The sequence below is a fragment of the Lygodium microphyllum genome, chromosome 19 (assembly GCF_053477565.2).
Source record: "Lygodium microphyllum isolate KBCC chromosome 19, Lygodium_microphyllum_v1.1.10, whole genome shotgun sequence".
Classification (NCBI taxonomy): domain Eukaryota; kingdom Viridiplantae; phylum Streptophyta; class Polypodiopsida; order Schizaeales; family Lygodiaceae; genus Lygodium; species Lygodium microphyllum.
Window position 1 is genome coordinate 139,274,816 of NC_141153.1, and position 17,158 is coordinate 139,291,973.

Sequence of the window (17,158 nt, forward strand, 5' to 3'; positions counted from 1 at the left end):
AGCATGTGTAGCTGTAGGAGTGCATTCCAAAAACGCTCTGTATACTGTGGAATAGGCTACGATCGCGCTGTTGAAGTAAATCCCATTGCTTGATAGCCTTCTCATGAAATTGCGGTGGAAGGAAATTTTGCATGAACTTCTTCTTAAAATCTTCCCAAGTAGCAGGACATTCTATGCTCTTGCGGACTACAGTCCACCAAAGTGATGCTCTGTCTATCAGATGATTAGTAACACACTTGATTTTATCTTTCTCGGGATAAGTTTCCTCATGGAAATAGTCATCAAACTGACTAATGAATGATAAAACAGTCTTTCCTTCTCTTATGCCATTGAAAGTGCGAAACTTGAAACTTCGTTTACTTATCTTGGATTCCTTGCGAATGGTTTGTGCTTCAAGAGTGGCGTCGATGGTACGGCGAATCAAATCTTCAGCTTGAGGTTCTTCTTTGTCGGTGGACGCTCCTTGTAGCTTTGTCAATTGCGCTTGCAAGGCTTGCCTAGCTCTTCGCTCTTCTTCCAGTTGTAGCATGATTAGATCCAGCTTTTGTTCCATGGTAGGCTCGGGTAGATCGTCTTCAGCCATAGGATCATCCATATGTGGGGTAGTCATCCTGTAAAACTCAACAAACCTTTCTCACTCAAAATCAGTTAGCGGGATGAGCGTAGCTCAAATTTGGGGTTACAAGGCTATGTATTTTTGGGTATTTTCTTCTTTAATTTTCAGAAATTCTGCAATATTTCTGTCTCCGTTTGCTGAAAGTACTTCAACGAACTTGTAGATAGGTAAAATAGCTTGCTGCGAACAACTTTCCAGTTCAGAGTTTTTGCATACGAACAAGTCTTCTATGAGTTTTAAGCACTAGTCAGTTCTGATTTAGTCTGACTTGCAGAGTTGCAGACTTAGCAGACTTGCAGAGTTGTGGACTTGGTGGACTTAGGCCGACTTGCAGAACTTGATTAGAGTCGACTTGCGGAACTTGACTTCTGATGTGCAGGACCCGGAGTTTACAGACTTGTTTGCCTTAACTGACTTGCAGAAAGCTTAATGATTTAAGCTTAGTAGCTTTAATAAATAAAGCTTATGATTTTTTTTGGATTTAGGACGTCGATATGTTGACGCCGAGATTGACGCCGCCTGACACATCCTCTTGCCGCCGATTGACGAATTGTTGGTTGAAGCTTTCTTAAGCTTATAACTAAGCTTATTAACTGATAACTTTAAGCTTTGAAGCTTAATGAAGAAAAAGAATTACTCTTTTTGTCTGTTATCCACGATTTTAGTGAAGAAGATGATTGCGTGGTCCTCCGCCTGCAGAGATTGGTCCTTCGCGATCTGACAGTGGAAACAGGGGTTCTTGATCGCCAGAAGTCTGCCTGTATCGACGGTTCGCGACGAGATTGACTGTAGAGCCCGTTTGTTCCTGGAGCTCCGCCTTCGCCCAAGATTGGTAGCGATTGGAAGCTCTTGATCTCTGCTCCGCTCTGATACCACTGGTGCGCAGATCGGACGCAGATAGCTCACGTGGTGAATCCCTGAAGGTCCCCAAGAACAAAGTACTCTACTTTTTAGCACAAAAACCCATGTAAAAGCAAGCACGACAAGAGGCAAGAGACAAATTGGGTTCAATCTCCCCCATGCCTTGTGTGAGCGCTTCACAAAGCATGTATTTAATGTATATTTCCAATCTTCATGCTCAATAATAGCCCAATTACAAAAATATGATAAGCTTTTAGCTTTTGAGTTTGCTTTCTACCAAAAATAGGAAAATAAAGCTAATGGACGGTGCCCATAGTGTCTGGCACGCCCAATCTCAATGTCCAAATAGAAATAACATATCCAGGCGCATAAGCGCATACAAAATAATAATAAATAATCGATGTCTCAATAGACATAACAAAATATAGGCGTGGCGCCTATCAAAATCTAGTCCAAGAGTCGAAAACCCGCTAGACTCCAATGCTTTCCTCCGCCACTGCTGCTATCTCTACACATCAACTGAAGCATTCACAATCGTTAGTAAAATAACACAATTAAACCGACAAAAGTGAATACCTAGCAGTCTTCAGCTACATAAATAAATCAACTGGTTAGAAATAAATCCTAACCTTAATTTATTACGAGTGCGCACTCTAAACTCATAAACGTTTATTAATTTAATATGCATTTTGCGGAATCACCCGCTATGGAATCACCCATGTACACACTCAATTAATGAAACGCCCGAAAAGGACAGGCGTCCCCATCAACTTCTCGCACAAAGAATCCTCTTTGCGTATGAGCCCCGGTCATCTAAGTTTACGGAATCCACCGTAAAACCTCACGGAATCCACCGTGGAATATGCCTCCTGGCATCATTACCACCAAATAGGTTAGCGAGTAGTCTCTTCCTATGAGGGTTATCTTGACATATGGGAGAATGCCCAAAGGGACTTAATTCGGCTTTGGTCTACCAGCCTGATAAGCCATTGTGTAGGCTGCATACCTTGCAAGCCTAGATCCTTCATTTTTACATGCGTCATTATGTTCACGGATGAACCTCCATCAATCAATGCATCTACATAAAGTACCTTCAATCCACACACCGATCTCTGGGGTACTAGGATCTAAGAAGACGTTAGCCACATCTACTTCTTTCACATGATCTAGGGCTTTCTTTGACTTAAGGAAAGTGGTAGAAGTAATCCTTAGGCCTCTTCTTCTTGTCAGTATGATTTTAAATTTATTTTGATAGCTAGGGGGCAACATCAACAATTGTAGGAATGTTAGGTTTGGTTTAAAGGTGTCTAGGTCTTTAACCAAGTTATATTCTTTGATAGGATCCACGAGATTTTCCAAGCGCCTAGGAAATAAGGCAATGCCTGCTTTTATCTTCCCTCTTTCTTCTAGTTGTGGCATCATGTGCACTTCTTCTACCATTGGAGGTACTTTGGCATCCTCTTTCTCTTGGACCTATAGTCTTATCCTTGTAACTCTTTCTGTATCCTTATGGTACTATTGGACGACTCTCAACTGTATCATTCATTCTATATTATTCTGGTTCTCCTTTGGAAGATTGACCTTCGCCATTTTGATAGAGGGAACGTTCTTTTTTGGAATTATGGGTTCTCTTTTTTTGGCATGCATTATTATGAAAACTTCCAATTCCACCAAGTTGGAGGTAGGTTCTTGGGTCTTTTGTTGGGTATCAGTCGTAGCTTTCACAAGAGCTGGACTAGAACAATCTTTTGTAGTGTGGCCTTCTCCTTTACATTGACTACATAAGGGTTTGTAGTCCATGGACCTTCTAGGGTTTGGACAATTTGGTGAGATATGACCCTTTTCTCCATATTTGTAATATTCAACCTCTGATATCTGGCCACTACTTGATTGTCATCCTTTGTAACTTTGAAAGGGAAAACTCATTGGGTCAAAACTAAGACCACAAAACTAAGATCGTCGAGCTCTCTAGGCTTTGGTCTGATATCCTAGGTAGTCATCTTGGATTCCAACAAGTTGAATCTTGCTTCTTCATCTCTCTTCCTTCTTTCATGCATCTCTTTCAAAGAGAAAATATCCTTTGTATGGTTCTTCCCTAAATAGTATGAACAGAAAGCTCCAGGGATGGTTGGTTTTCGAGTACATTCATGTTGAGACTTCAAGCTCAACTGCCTATATGTATGTGTGTGTGACCAACAGTACTGTAGCTGTGTCGAGTTGTCCTCATGTGTGGGATATTAAATAAGTCCTTGTTGACCTAACCACAGTTAGTCATGGTAGTGGTAACTGAATTGTACTATCTCTTTCATGTTAGTAGAGATTGAATAATGAAGATGAATGAGATGAGCCGATTGCTCACTCTTTGGCTCCACTCTCTCTCTCTCTCTCTCTCTCTCTTATCTTTGAACATGGTATCAGAGCCAACATAAATGGTCTCTTTGGACCATGGCATTAAAGGAGTCTAGATCTAGAGCTTGAAAAGAAGAGTCTCTGCTGAAAAAGAAAGGTTGACATTGTTCTTGTCAAGGTATGCACCCGCGTTTATGATTTGTGCTTGTGTAGGAGCTTGTTGTGGCTTGTTTGGGAGCTTCATAAGGCTTCATTGAGCACATGTGAGTGGCCATTTGACATCAAAGACATCATATCTGAAAAAATTCATCAAAGGAGACTGTGGTTGCAACCTTTTTTTTCTTGCAGAAGCCATATCTTGCTATAGAAATGGATTTTGGAGAAACGGCTCTAGATTCTTGACCATTTTGACATGTCTACAACTTTGCAGAAGAAATTTTTTTCAAATTCTTCACAGATTTTGAGATATTTAGCACAGACCTGTGCATACTTGCTATTTATTGCAGTAAATAGTAGGTGGTTCCAGGGCACTGGTGGCTTTCATCCTAACAATGTATATGCCCTTATTCTCATGCATTTGAACATGGTTCTAGTGTCAAATGCTTAGATTTAGAAGGTTTTAACAAGCTAGAAATCTGTCTCATGAATTGTGGACAGCAAGCATCTATTACTTCTTGAAGCAATCTATGACATTGGATAGTATATGTGGACCCTGATTATGGGCATATTTATGTTAAATGTTGTATGAACTAAAAAGAGCATTAAATGTTGAGCTGAAAATCAACTACATTGGCATAATTATTGGTTGTACATGAGCAATACATGAGTTATACGACATTGGTTCTTGAAGACATGGCATGTATGAATGTTGGTATGATCATGTCTTGGTCTCTACATGTTTTGGCATATGTAGGCTATGATTCAAGAAGCTTTTGAGCTTGGATTGCCCTTATTGTTGCATATTGGCTGATTGTTATCGGTCAAGAAGATATTTGGCATTTGTACTTGCTTTACATATATTATATTGTGCCTGAAAGGTCATGTATGGACTCCCGCATATAGTGGCAAATGTCTAGGATGTTTTAGGGCATGTTTGACACATAAATATCTCTATTTTGACTGAGAAAATGTTACTGGTTGTTTACTCATTGCTGATTGTAGATTGTATATTTCTCTACTATTAGTAAGATTGAATGTACACGGGGTATGCATCAACTACATGCTTTATGAACTGGTTGATGTACCTACATGCTATGCCACCTGATTGTGGATATATGTAACATGTTTGTGGGCTGAAAAGTATGGTATGGCTGAATGTAAGGCTATGGATACACCCCTAGAACAAAATGTCAAGCTACAGATTGATGTTAGGACTTAGATAAAGAATGTTACCATGTATAGACAGATCGACCTAGCTTGAGCTACGTTGTGGGGCTGATCAGTCAATTCATGTAGAAGCCTCACAAAACACATTTAGATGCAGTCAGGAGAATCATGAGATATGTAAAGGGTACGATAGGTTATGAGCTGTTTTATGCATATCAGAAACCCCTTCACTTGACAGGGTACACTAACGCTGACTGGGCTGGTTATGCCTATGAGAGGAGGTCAACAAGTGGATATGAATTTGGATTGGGCAACAACATGATCGGTTGGCAAAGTAAAAAATAGCCTATAGTTGCATTGTCTAGTACAGAAGCTGAGTACAGGGGTGCGACCGTAGCGGCCTGTGAAGCTGTTTGGTTGTGCTGAAGTTATTGAATGACTTGGGGATACACTTGGATAGCAAAGTGAAGTTGCATTGTGATAAGATGAGTAGTGTGATGCTTGCAATCAATCCCAACTACCATGCATGATCTAAACATATTGAAGTACATTACCATTTCATAAGAGAAATGGTACTAGTAGAGCAGACTAAGTTGATGCATCCGAGGACTAAAGTCCAGATAGAGAATATCTCTACCAAATCACTTGATAAAGAAAAGTTCATCTATTTTAGGCAGCTACTTGGAGTATTGCTGATTGTTTGAGCTTGAGGGGGGTGTTAGAAATCAAGCTCCACCCGTATCTCTTTAAGACTATGTGACTGACTGACATCAGCTGGATATAGTTGTCCATGTGTGTGACATTGAATAAGTCAATGTAGACTTAATCTAACCATAGTTACATGATGGTTAGTGTAAAACCTATTGTAGTCTCTTTTTTAGTTAGTAGTTTAGTATTGAATAACAAGAAGATAATGAAGATGAGTTGAAGCTCATGGTTATGCTCCCAGTCTCTCTCTCTCTCTCTCCCTCTCTTCCAATACTTCTACTCATGGATACATTTTTTTGCATGGAGAATTGGCTCTCTGTCTCTCTTTCTCTCTCTCTCTCCCTCCCTCCCTCTCTCTCTCTCATGCTCTCTCTCAATAGTACATTGGAATCATCAAGAATAATCACCCATAACCCCTCTTTGATCGCAGATACTGCTCCCAAGAGGTATGTCTGATATGAAAGGTCACTAGAGCCACTACAGTGTCCTTTCATAGCTCAACAATGTCACTCTCACTTTAGTATTTACTCGAGTCTTCAGCAGCTACTTCTTCCACTTCTTTAAGCTATTTGAACATGTATTCATCTCTATAGAAGCTCATCAGAGGGTCTATAGTACCATACAGAAAGCATTTAGCTCAACTACAACCATTCAAAACTATTAAGAATCATTCAACAAGCTTCCAAACACTCTCAAAATCCATCAATCATCATTCTAACCTCTCGTATAGAAGGAAATCTAAACAAAATAGAAGCTAAACAAACTCAATCAGAACCAATTAGACATTATCTAGACATTAACATAACATATCAAAACATCATATCTCCTCTAAGAACTATCATGAGCTTCCCAAACCTAGTCAACCTTATCCAAAACACTCCTAAACACTTCCAAATCAACTAATAAACATAAAAATCAATAAAAAATCAACCATTTAGTCCATAAAAACAATAAAAATCAGTCTAAAAATCAAGTCATTTCAGCAACCAACACCATAGTAGAATGGAGTTGCTAAAAGAAAGAACATGGTAATTATGGATGCAGCTAGGGCCATGTTAAATGAGAAGGATATGCCATTGCATTATTGAGCTAAAGAATCACTTATGATTATCTATGTGATGAACAGAACACCTATACAGGAATACATGAAAAGATACCTTATGACCAATTGTATGCCTACAAGCCTAATATTTGACATTTGAAAGTATTTGGCAGTATTGCATTATTCATGTTCCTAATAACAAATGGAAGAAACTTGACCCTAAAGTGATAAAGTATGTTTTCATTGGATACTCACACAAAACAAAGGCATATAACTGCATTGTTTAGACTAAACAAGAGATATTTCTTAGCCATGATGTCATGTTTGATGAGTTATCATGTTGGTATGGTGCTAAGTAGGCTATAGTATATGATGACAATTCACAGGTCATGTATATTGAAAATGGATTGCAAGGCACTACTTCTATCGGTGTACTTACTTAGGATGCATCTGTAGTGCAAGTCCCTAGACAAGAGAATCCATTGACATGGATATGTTAGTAAGGGGGAGAGATACAAGAAAAGAGAAGGTTTTTGATGATGTTACAGGTCCATTAACTTCAAATATGACTCCTCTGAGAGTTTGGATAGCAAGTTTGGTATATCTGTAGTGATTGTTGGGGGTAAAGGCGCCTTTGCCTAGCCGCCCATGTATTACTACACTGACAGTCACCGCCACTGCACACTACAGGTGGCGGGCGCCCATCACCATCACTTTATTCTTTATTCTTTTAGTGACAGTTTGAATAAAGGAAGGCCCGATCACACATTGTGACTATTGGAGTTCCCATTTCTAGTCTCTCCCTTTCTTGCTCTTGCTCTCCCGCCATAGCTCTCGAGTCCAACCTTCGATCCATCGCTCCCTTTCAACTGGTATCAGAGCTTTGCTTTCCGACTCTTGAGCTTGGTTTGTGGTATTCTCAGCATCCCATCGACTCCTACTTGCATTGGGTCTCCTTCCCGGCAGCCATATCTAACTCCTTCGAGCTCCTGTCACTCTTCGACTTCCTGAGCACCTTCCCGGCATTGTTGGGCACCTTCAAGGCATTATATCAGAGGTATTTGATCATTTTCTTCAAAGTTTTACTTCAGTTCTCAGGTCTCACAGGCTATAAACAAGTTGTGGGCAGCCATAGCTCACACCTCTTGGAGCTTCCTTCACCTGGATCTTGCTTTCAGCCTATCAAGGCTTGCTGAGGCTTGGTGTAGGCCTTCTTTGGCCCTCATTTGTGCCTTTGGGCCCCATTGTTGACACGTGGGATAGCAGACCCCCTAGCCAGCTCACGTTTTTTTTGCGCCTGTTTTAAAATCTGGCCCAAAAATCTCTCTTTTTGTCATATCTCGGGCATTCGGAACCTGATTCAGGCAAGGTAAGAGTCTAAGTTGGGGTTTTGGCACGCTCCAAACGTGGTGAAGATGTCAAATTTTCCAAATTCTGATGAAAAAATCTTCTGCAATAGATTTTAGATATGAGACAGCATGTATTTGTATGCCTATGCTTGTTTGAGCATGACTACATAACCAGTTTGATGCCTATTGCATCCCGATTGATTGGGGGATTGAAGCTACATGTAATGCTATGATTTTGGCCTGATTTTGGTGCTGAAATTCTCAATTTTAAACAGTAAATCATTGATGTACATAGTTGGGCTGAAGTCATTTTACTCATGTATACTTATGCCTATGCTTTTCGATCGGGCGTATATGGTGATGTATTGACACTTGGGGCTCGACATAGAGCTTGGTTTTGATTCGGGATCGTTGGTTGAGATTGAGCTCGCAAAGCATTTGGATGCTCCGTCTTGGATGTACTTATGGCATGTCTGTTGCTTATGTCGTTTGACCGGTCTTGACATGCTTAGCCTATGCCATTACTACATGCTAGTTACATTGTTTGGAGCCTATTGCTATTGGAGCTCAGTCTTGGCTTGACCTTGGATTCTCGGAGCTTACTTGAGCTATTTATTGGCTTGCCAGAGTTGTATCTTGGGATGTACTTGATGTCTTACATGCTTATGGATGCTACATACGGATGCTCTACCGACTACATGTTCGGGATGTACTATTGATGTATTGTCTTGGACTTATGTCATTGGCACTGTGTCTTGCCTTGGCTTGAGCTCTTGAGCTTGTACATATGGCTTTTGTGCCAATGGGAGCATTCTTGAATGCTTATCAGACATTGAGCAGGTGGTACTTTTATGCATTGAGCCGTTACATGCCATTGAGCAGTTATAGACACTTGAGACTTTGGGAATTCTTACCTTTTGGGATGATACATCATATGTCTTGGTTCACTGTATGCTTATGAGCTAAGTCTCAATTTTGGATCCGTATCTTTGTGAACTGACACCTACTTGTGTCAAGTTTTGGTAGTGGCAGGAACACTTTGCCCCGTTGCTTGGGGGTTGTGCCTAATCATCACTGGCAAATGTTTGTATGACATACTTGGGTGTTGGATTCATGCTTATGGACCGTCATATGCTTATGCTATGCCCGCATGATGTTGGCTTTGTTGAGATATCGAGCTCCACTCGTGATACGCCAGGGTGACCATTGTGTATTTATGTCACCGACTTGTCAGTTGTAGATGTGGTTGGTACACCGCCCATGAATAATAGCTAGATGACAGCTATCCTTATCTACTCTAGTTCGTGGCTTGGTTAGTATGCCACCTTAGTTAGTTGAGTTTGGTTTGAGACCCATATATAGGGTTCTTCTATTTCTTTGTATGAGAGTTCTTTTGGCTTACACAAACTAAGAAGAGGAAAACTGTTTTCAGCCTCCATCTCTGTGTGTATTCCCCCATTGTGCAAGCAAGAAAGCTTCAAGTGAGACTCCTTCCTTCTCTCCCATAATCTTGACATGGTATCAGAGCCTTGTTCGTGGTAAGGAGCTCAAGAAAGCAAGCCAAGCTCGCGGTGTTCTGGTAAGAGGAGCAGGACAGCGGAAATTGCAGGAGAGGTTGTGGTGGATGGCAAAGAGGCCAAAATGCAAACAGCAATGTTGAATGCTACTACTGTGGTAAAATGGGTCATATGGCTAAAGACTGCTATAAAAAGCAGAATGACATCATGAATGGAAAACTGCAACAAGGGAACTATGCATCTTCTAGTAGACAGGGTGATGACAGAAATGAGCATTTGTTTATGGTCCAGCACATGAACAATTCTGTGACAAGTGCAGAAGAAAGCAACGATGTGTGGTATGTTGACTCAGGTGCACCAAACCACATGACAGGTCATGCAGAATGGATGGAGGATGCAAGGAAAATGGAAAAACCAGGATTTGTGGAGACTGGTGATGATACTGCACATCCGATTGTGCAGATTGGAAAAATTCCTTTGTCTATGCAGGATGGGAAAAAGAAATACCTGTCCGATGTATTTCATGTCCCGAATATCACCAAGAATCTGGTTTCTATTGGTCAAATGGTTGAACAGGGCTTGCAAGTCAGATTTAATCCTCATGGATGCTTTGTTGAGGATATGAAAAATAAAGGTCGCTTGATAGCAAAAGGAAAGAAGAAGGGTAGAATGTTTACATTGGATGCAGACATGCCTGAATTGAGTGCAGCAATGTTTGCACATGGGACCGGTGTAGTTGCAGATATTGATATCTGGCATAAACGCATTGGTCATGTTAATGTACACCGACTTAAATCAATGCAGGCCCAAAACATTGTTGCAGGATTGCCTAAATTCAAGGTTGCAGAAATGCATAAGGTATGTGAAGCCTGTCAGTTTGGAAAACAGGCAAGGAAACCATTTCCTAGACATGTTCAAGAGAGTAAGAAGCCATTGGAATTAATCCACTCTGATGTGTGGACTACTAAAGCTGCATCTCTTGGAGGCTGTCATTATTTTGTTACTTTTATTGATGACTATAGCAGAAAAGTTTGGGTGTATTTTATGAAAAAGAAAAGTGAAGTTTTTGGGCATTTCAAAACTCTTAAAGCTATGGTTGAAAAAGAAACAGGCCTGCAAATAAAATGCCTAAGGTCAGATGGAGGGGGAGAGTACCTCTCAAATGAGTTTGCAAGGTTCTTGCAGGAGCATGGCATAAAGCAGCAATATTCATGCAGTCATACGCCACAGCAAAATGGAATTGCAGAAAGAAAAAACAGACATATTGGAGAGGTGTCTCGTGCCATGCTCAATGAAAAAGACCTGCCAGATTTTTATTGGGCTGAAGCAGTTGCTACAGCAGTCTACATAATGAACATGACTCCCACTGCAGCAATACATGGAATGACTCCAGAGGAGAGGTATACTGGTAGGAAACCAGATATTTCTCATTTGAAAATTTTTGGTTGCATTGCCTATGTACATGTGCCAGATGAGTTGAGATCCAAGTTGGATCCAAAAGCTGAGAAGTGCATCTTTATTGGTTACTCTCTGCAGCAAAAAGGGTATAGATGCTATAACCCTTCTACTCATAAGTTTACAGTGAGCAGAGATGTTGTTTTTGATGAGATGAGTAGCTGGTATAAACCAGTAAATGTGATTGATGATGTAGATGCACAAAATGGTAATGCTGCACAGAATTCACAGCAGCAGTCACAAAATATTAGTGGACCTGGAGCGTCCTCTAGTAGTGGTTCACATTCTTCGCCATGGACAGGCAGATTGAGATCAGGAGAATCTTCTGAAGGCAGCGCAAATAGTGGTATGCAGGTATCACGAAAAGGAAAAGAGAAGGTAGATCAGCCCATGTTTGATGTGAATGCAGGTCACTCTTATGTGGATGGTGAATCCAGTGGCTCAGAACAGAGCATTGATGATGAGTTGGGCATTCCTTCTATTGTTACACCTGGAGTAAGGAAAACCAGGGATGTTTTGAGAGCACCTGGGAGTGAACCTACTTTGCGCAGGTCTACGAGAGCTAGGTATCCTGTGGATAGGCTGAAATATGATGGATTTACAGCCATTCACTATGCATATATGGTCAAAGTGATACATGAACCAGAACCCACTTCTTTTGAGCAAGCCATGGGAAAAGAAAAATGGGAGAAAGCCATGGATGAAGAAATGGATGCCTTGGAAGCAAATGCTACATGGGAATTGGTACCTTTGCCTAAAGGTAAGAATGCAATTGGCTGTAAGTGGGTTTATAAAGTGAAGCACAATGCAGATGGTTCTGTGAACAGATACAAGGCAAGATTAGGAGTCAAGGGGTATGCACAAACATATGGCATTGACTATGAAGAAACATTCAGTCCGGTTGCAAGGATGGCAACCGTAAGAGCAGTCATTGCTATGGCTGCATCAAAGGAATGGTCTTTACATCAAATGGATGTAAAGAATGCCTTCTTGCATGGTGACTTGCAAGAAGAGGTCTATATGGAGCAGCCACCAGGTTATGTGCATGATGTTCATCCTGAGTTTGTTTGCAGGTTGAAGAAAGCCTTGTATGGCTTGAAGCAAGCACCTAGAGCATGGTCTGACAAGATAGGACAGTATCTTGTCACTATTGGCTTTCAGATTTCCAAGGCAGATTTCTCACTTTATGTGAGAAAAACAGAGAAAGGTATTATGCTACTTGTCATTTATGTTGATGATTTGATTATGACAGGTGACAGTGATGAAGATATCCTTCATGTGAAAATGCTATTGAAGCAGAAGTTTGAGATGAAGGATTTGGGAGAGCTGCGTTATTTCTTGGGCATTGAGGTGATTAGATCACCAAGTGGGATACAGCTCTTGCAGAGGCAGTATGGATTGGACATGCTGTCCAAATATGGGATGACAGGCTGTAAGCCTATTTCACTTCCTTTGGAGCAGAATGTGAAGCTGAGCGCAGATGCAGGTGAGCTTCTGGAAGATCCTACTATGTACAGACGCATAGTAGGAAGTTTGATTTATATGACTATTACCAGGCCAGATTTGAGCTATGCTGTTGGATTGGTAAGTCAGTTTATGCAGGCTCCAAGGAAACCGCATTTGGATGCGGCTAGACGCATACTCAGGTATGTGAAGTCCACATTGCAGTATGGACTATTTTATGAGACTGGGGTTCAGATACAGTTGCATGGATACACTGATGCTGATTGGGTTGGTAGCATTTCTGATAGACGATCTACCAGTGGATATGTGTTCTCTTTTAGGAGTGCTGCAGTCACTTGGAGCAGCAAGAAACAGCCTACAGTTGCCTTGTTGAGCACAGAGGCCGAGTACAGGGGTGCAGCAATGGCTGCATGTGAGGTAGCTTGGTTGCATAAGCTACTTTATGATATGCATCAGCCTACAGATGGGCCGGTTGTCATTTATTGTGACAACATGAGCAGTATACATTTGGCAAATAACCCAGTCTATCATGCTAGAACAAAGCACATTGAGGTGCATTATCACTATGTGCGGGAGAGGGTTTTACTAGGTCTTATTGATCTAGTTTATGTCAGCACAGAGGATCAGGTAGCTGATATATTCACGAAGGCATTGGGCGCAGAGAAGCTGCGCAAGTTCAGAGACCTGCTTGGTGTGCAAGAATTGGGATTGAGCTCGAGGGGGAGTATTGAGATATCGAGCTCCACTCGTGATACGCCAGGGTGACCGTTGTGTATTTATGTCACCGACTTGTCAGTTGTAGATGCGGTTGGTACACCGCCCATGAATAATAGCTAGATGACAGCTATCCTTATCTACTCTAGTTCGTGGCTTGGTTAGTATGCCACCTTAGTTAGTTGAGTTTGGTTTGAGACCCATATATAGGGTTCTTCTATTTCTTTGTATGAGAGTTCTTTTGGCTTACACAAACTAAGAAGAGGAAAACTGTTTTCAGCCTCCATCTCTGTGTGTATTCCCCCATTGTGCAAGCAAGAAAGCTTCAAGTGAGACTCCTTCCTTCTCTCCCATAATCTTGACAGGCTTTGGTCTTGGCAGTATCTGATTGCCTTGGGATCCGATTTTGGCACTGTTAGCTCTCTTTTACTGAAATCTGAAATTTATTACAGCAAGCATATATGTATGGACTGACATGGATTTTTCATGCTAAAACACTCTGAAATGATGTACTTTCACTAGTACTTGGTGGGTAGCAGCTTTGATTCCACTTTCCTTGCCATTTTCCCTCGAATTTGGTGATTTTTTGGTCATTTTCTGCAGTAAACACCAAGCAGTTTTGAACTGTCTACAGTCTTCCAGCTTGCATTATGGCGAGTTCGTCCACTGATCATGCTATTTTCAACATCACTAAGCTTGATGGTACGAATTACTCTTATTGGAAGAGCCAGATTTGGCACGTGTTGGTGCAAAAATCACAGATCAAACCTTTGAGGTTAAGCGGACATCCGCCTGCAACTATGCCAGATGAGGAATAGCTTGAGCTTGATGAGTTATGCAAGTCCACCATTGTATTGTCTCTCACAGAACAGGTTCACTACAATGTATTTGAGGAAGAACAGGGATCATGGCAGTTGTGGGATAAATTCAAGAATCTCTATGACAAGAAAAGTCCAGCGAGTCAAATGTATTGGCTGAAGCAGCTTATGGATCTGCGCATGAAGGAGAATGTGACTATGTCTGCTCACTTGAGCCAGTTCCATGCTATACTCAGGAACTTGACTTCGCAGGACATCACTTTTGTAGAGAATGTCACTCCTCTTTTCTTGCTTGGTACTCTTAATGAGTCATGGGTTGTATTCCACACTGCATTATGTGCCTCTACTGCTACCTTGAAATTATCTGATGTTGAGAGTGCTCTTCTACAGGAAGAGGTTAACCGTAAGAATTTGGATGCCTCTCGTGTGTCTCATGCTATGACAGTTAGAGGCAGGAATGATGGATATGGAAAGCATGGCAGTGGTAGTGGCTGTGGACGAAATTCTCAGAAATTTCGGTCCAAGTCTCGTGGGAAGTCGCGTAGCAAATTCCGTGGCAGGAATGCAAATGTTACTTGTCACCATTGTGGGAAAAAGGGCCATATTAGGCCACAATGCCATGAATTGCGCAATGAAAGGTGCAAAGATAAGGGGAAAGACAAAGTGCAGGATAAGTCTTTTGATCGCAGCATAGTACCTGCAAAGTCCAGTGTTAAAATTGAAGAGATATACACTCTTTGTATGCACACTGTTGGCTATTGGACTCAAGTGCATCCTTTCATGTGACACCTTGCTGAGAGTGGTTTCATTCATACCATACTGTTTCGGGTTTTGTGCGCTTGGGTGATGACAGATCTCTTGATATTGTGGGCATTGGTGATGTTAGGCTGCAGTTTCCTTCTGGCAATAGCTTTTTTATGTAGGATGTACGTCATGTACCTGCCTTGACATGCATTCTCATGTCAGCTGGACAACTTGATGATGCACGATATCATGTATGTTTTGGAGACTCTGCATGGAAGATCACTTGTGGTAGACTTGTGATTGCGAGAGGTGCCAAGGTTGGCAGTCTCTACCCCTTGATTGTATCAGCTTCTTCCCTTGATCATGTTTTGTCTGTGGGTTCTATCCCACATGTATCTCTTTGGCATGCCCGTTTGGGCCATATGTCTTTGAAGGGAATGAAAATGCTTTCCAGTTTGCAGTACTTATCGCCCTTTGATTATGCATGTTTTGATTCATGTGAGCATTGTCTTTATGGTAGGCAGACTAGGTCTACGCATAAGAAGTATGGTAGGCCACGCAAGAGTGAGCCCTTGGCATTGGTATATTCGAATGTCTGTGGGCCCATGCCTTGTCAGTCTATGGGTTGTGCAAAGTATTTTGTTACGTTCATAGATGATTTTTCACGGAAAGTTTGGGCTTATCCCATTAAGCTGAAATCCGATGTCTTGGCTGTGTTTCAGAGATGGCTTGCATTGGTTGAGAACCAGTCTGGGTATAGGCTAAAATGCCTAAGGACAGATAATGGGGGTGAGTATGTCTCACGTGCTTTTGAGCAGTTATGTGATGAGAGGGGTATTAAGCATCAGTTGACCGCCCCCTATATCCCCCCTCAGAATGGTTTGGCTGAACGGATGAATAGAACCATCCAAGAGTATGTACGTAGTATGCTTAGCCACGCAGGCCTACCACAGAGCTTTTGGGCTGAGGCAGTTAGTACAGCTGTGCATATCATAAACAGATCACCTTCTAGTGGTTTGGATTTCCAGGTTGCCGAGGAGGTATGGGCTGGGAAACCTCCCTCTTATGCGCATCTCCGTGTCTTTGGATATGAGGCATTTTGCCATGTGCCCAAGGACAAGAGAAGTAAGCTGGATCCTAAGAGTGTCAAATGCATTTTCATTGGTTATGGGGATGCAAGCGAGATGGGTTACCGTCTCTGGGATTCGCAGGCACGAAAAGTCATCCGCAGTCATGATGTAGTCTTCCATGAAGACAAGATGCATAGGCAGCCTGAAAGAGTTGTTGAGATCCACAGGGTCATATTTCAGGAGGAACCGAGAGCTCCCGCATAGCCAGTTGGACAACCTATAGCTACAACAGATGCTCATGGTCAAGGTGTTGGACAGGCAATTGGACACACAACAGAGCTTGCCATGAGACGGTCTACTAGAGACAGACATCCCCCTGATAGATTTCAGCCCTTGATGCATTATGTCTAGGTTATAGATACAGGAGAGCCTTTCACCTATGATGAGGCTATGCGTGTCACAAATCACGTGGTGGGGGGACTTGCTCAAGATGTTGCGCCGAAAACACATAGAATGCACAAGGAGAAGCTCACTCAAGAGACAAGAAGAGAGATGGAGGCCAAAATGTTTTCTTGCTGGTTTCTTCTTCTTCTTTCACACACTTTTACAATGTACACAAAGTATAGATAAGATACAACATAAAGGAAAGCGGCCTACTAAGTCAAACAATGCATAATCGACTACACTAGTCGATTGGCGCTATAACTATGCCAGCTGTAAATAGGTGTAACAACCTGAATATAATAAGTAATGAGTCAGTGGCCATGTGAGAGTCATAATGACCACCGATGTGCTAAGTGTAGATGTGTGGACCCATCTAACCAGGTGGTCCATCATTAATGTCTGCATGTGTTGAGCTTGTCATCTCAATAATGCGCAGGGGTGATAGTCACTCCTGGGAGAGGGCTATGCAGTCTGAGATAGACTCCCTGTATAAGAATGACACTTGGGATTTGGTTTCCTTGCCTACTGGCAAGAAGGCTTTGCCATGCAAGTGGGTGTACAAGCTAAAAAGTACCCCTGGACACCCCAAGCCGGCATATAAGGCTAGATTGGTAGCAAAGGGTTTTAAGCAGGAGCATGGTGTGGACTTTGACAAGGTCTTTTCTTCTGTGGTTAAGATGA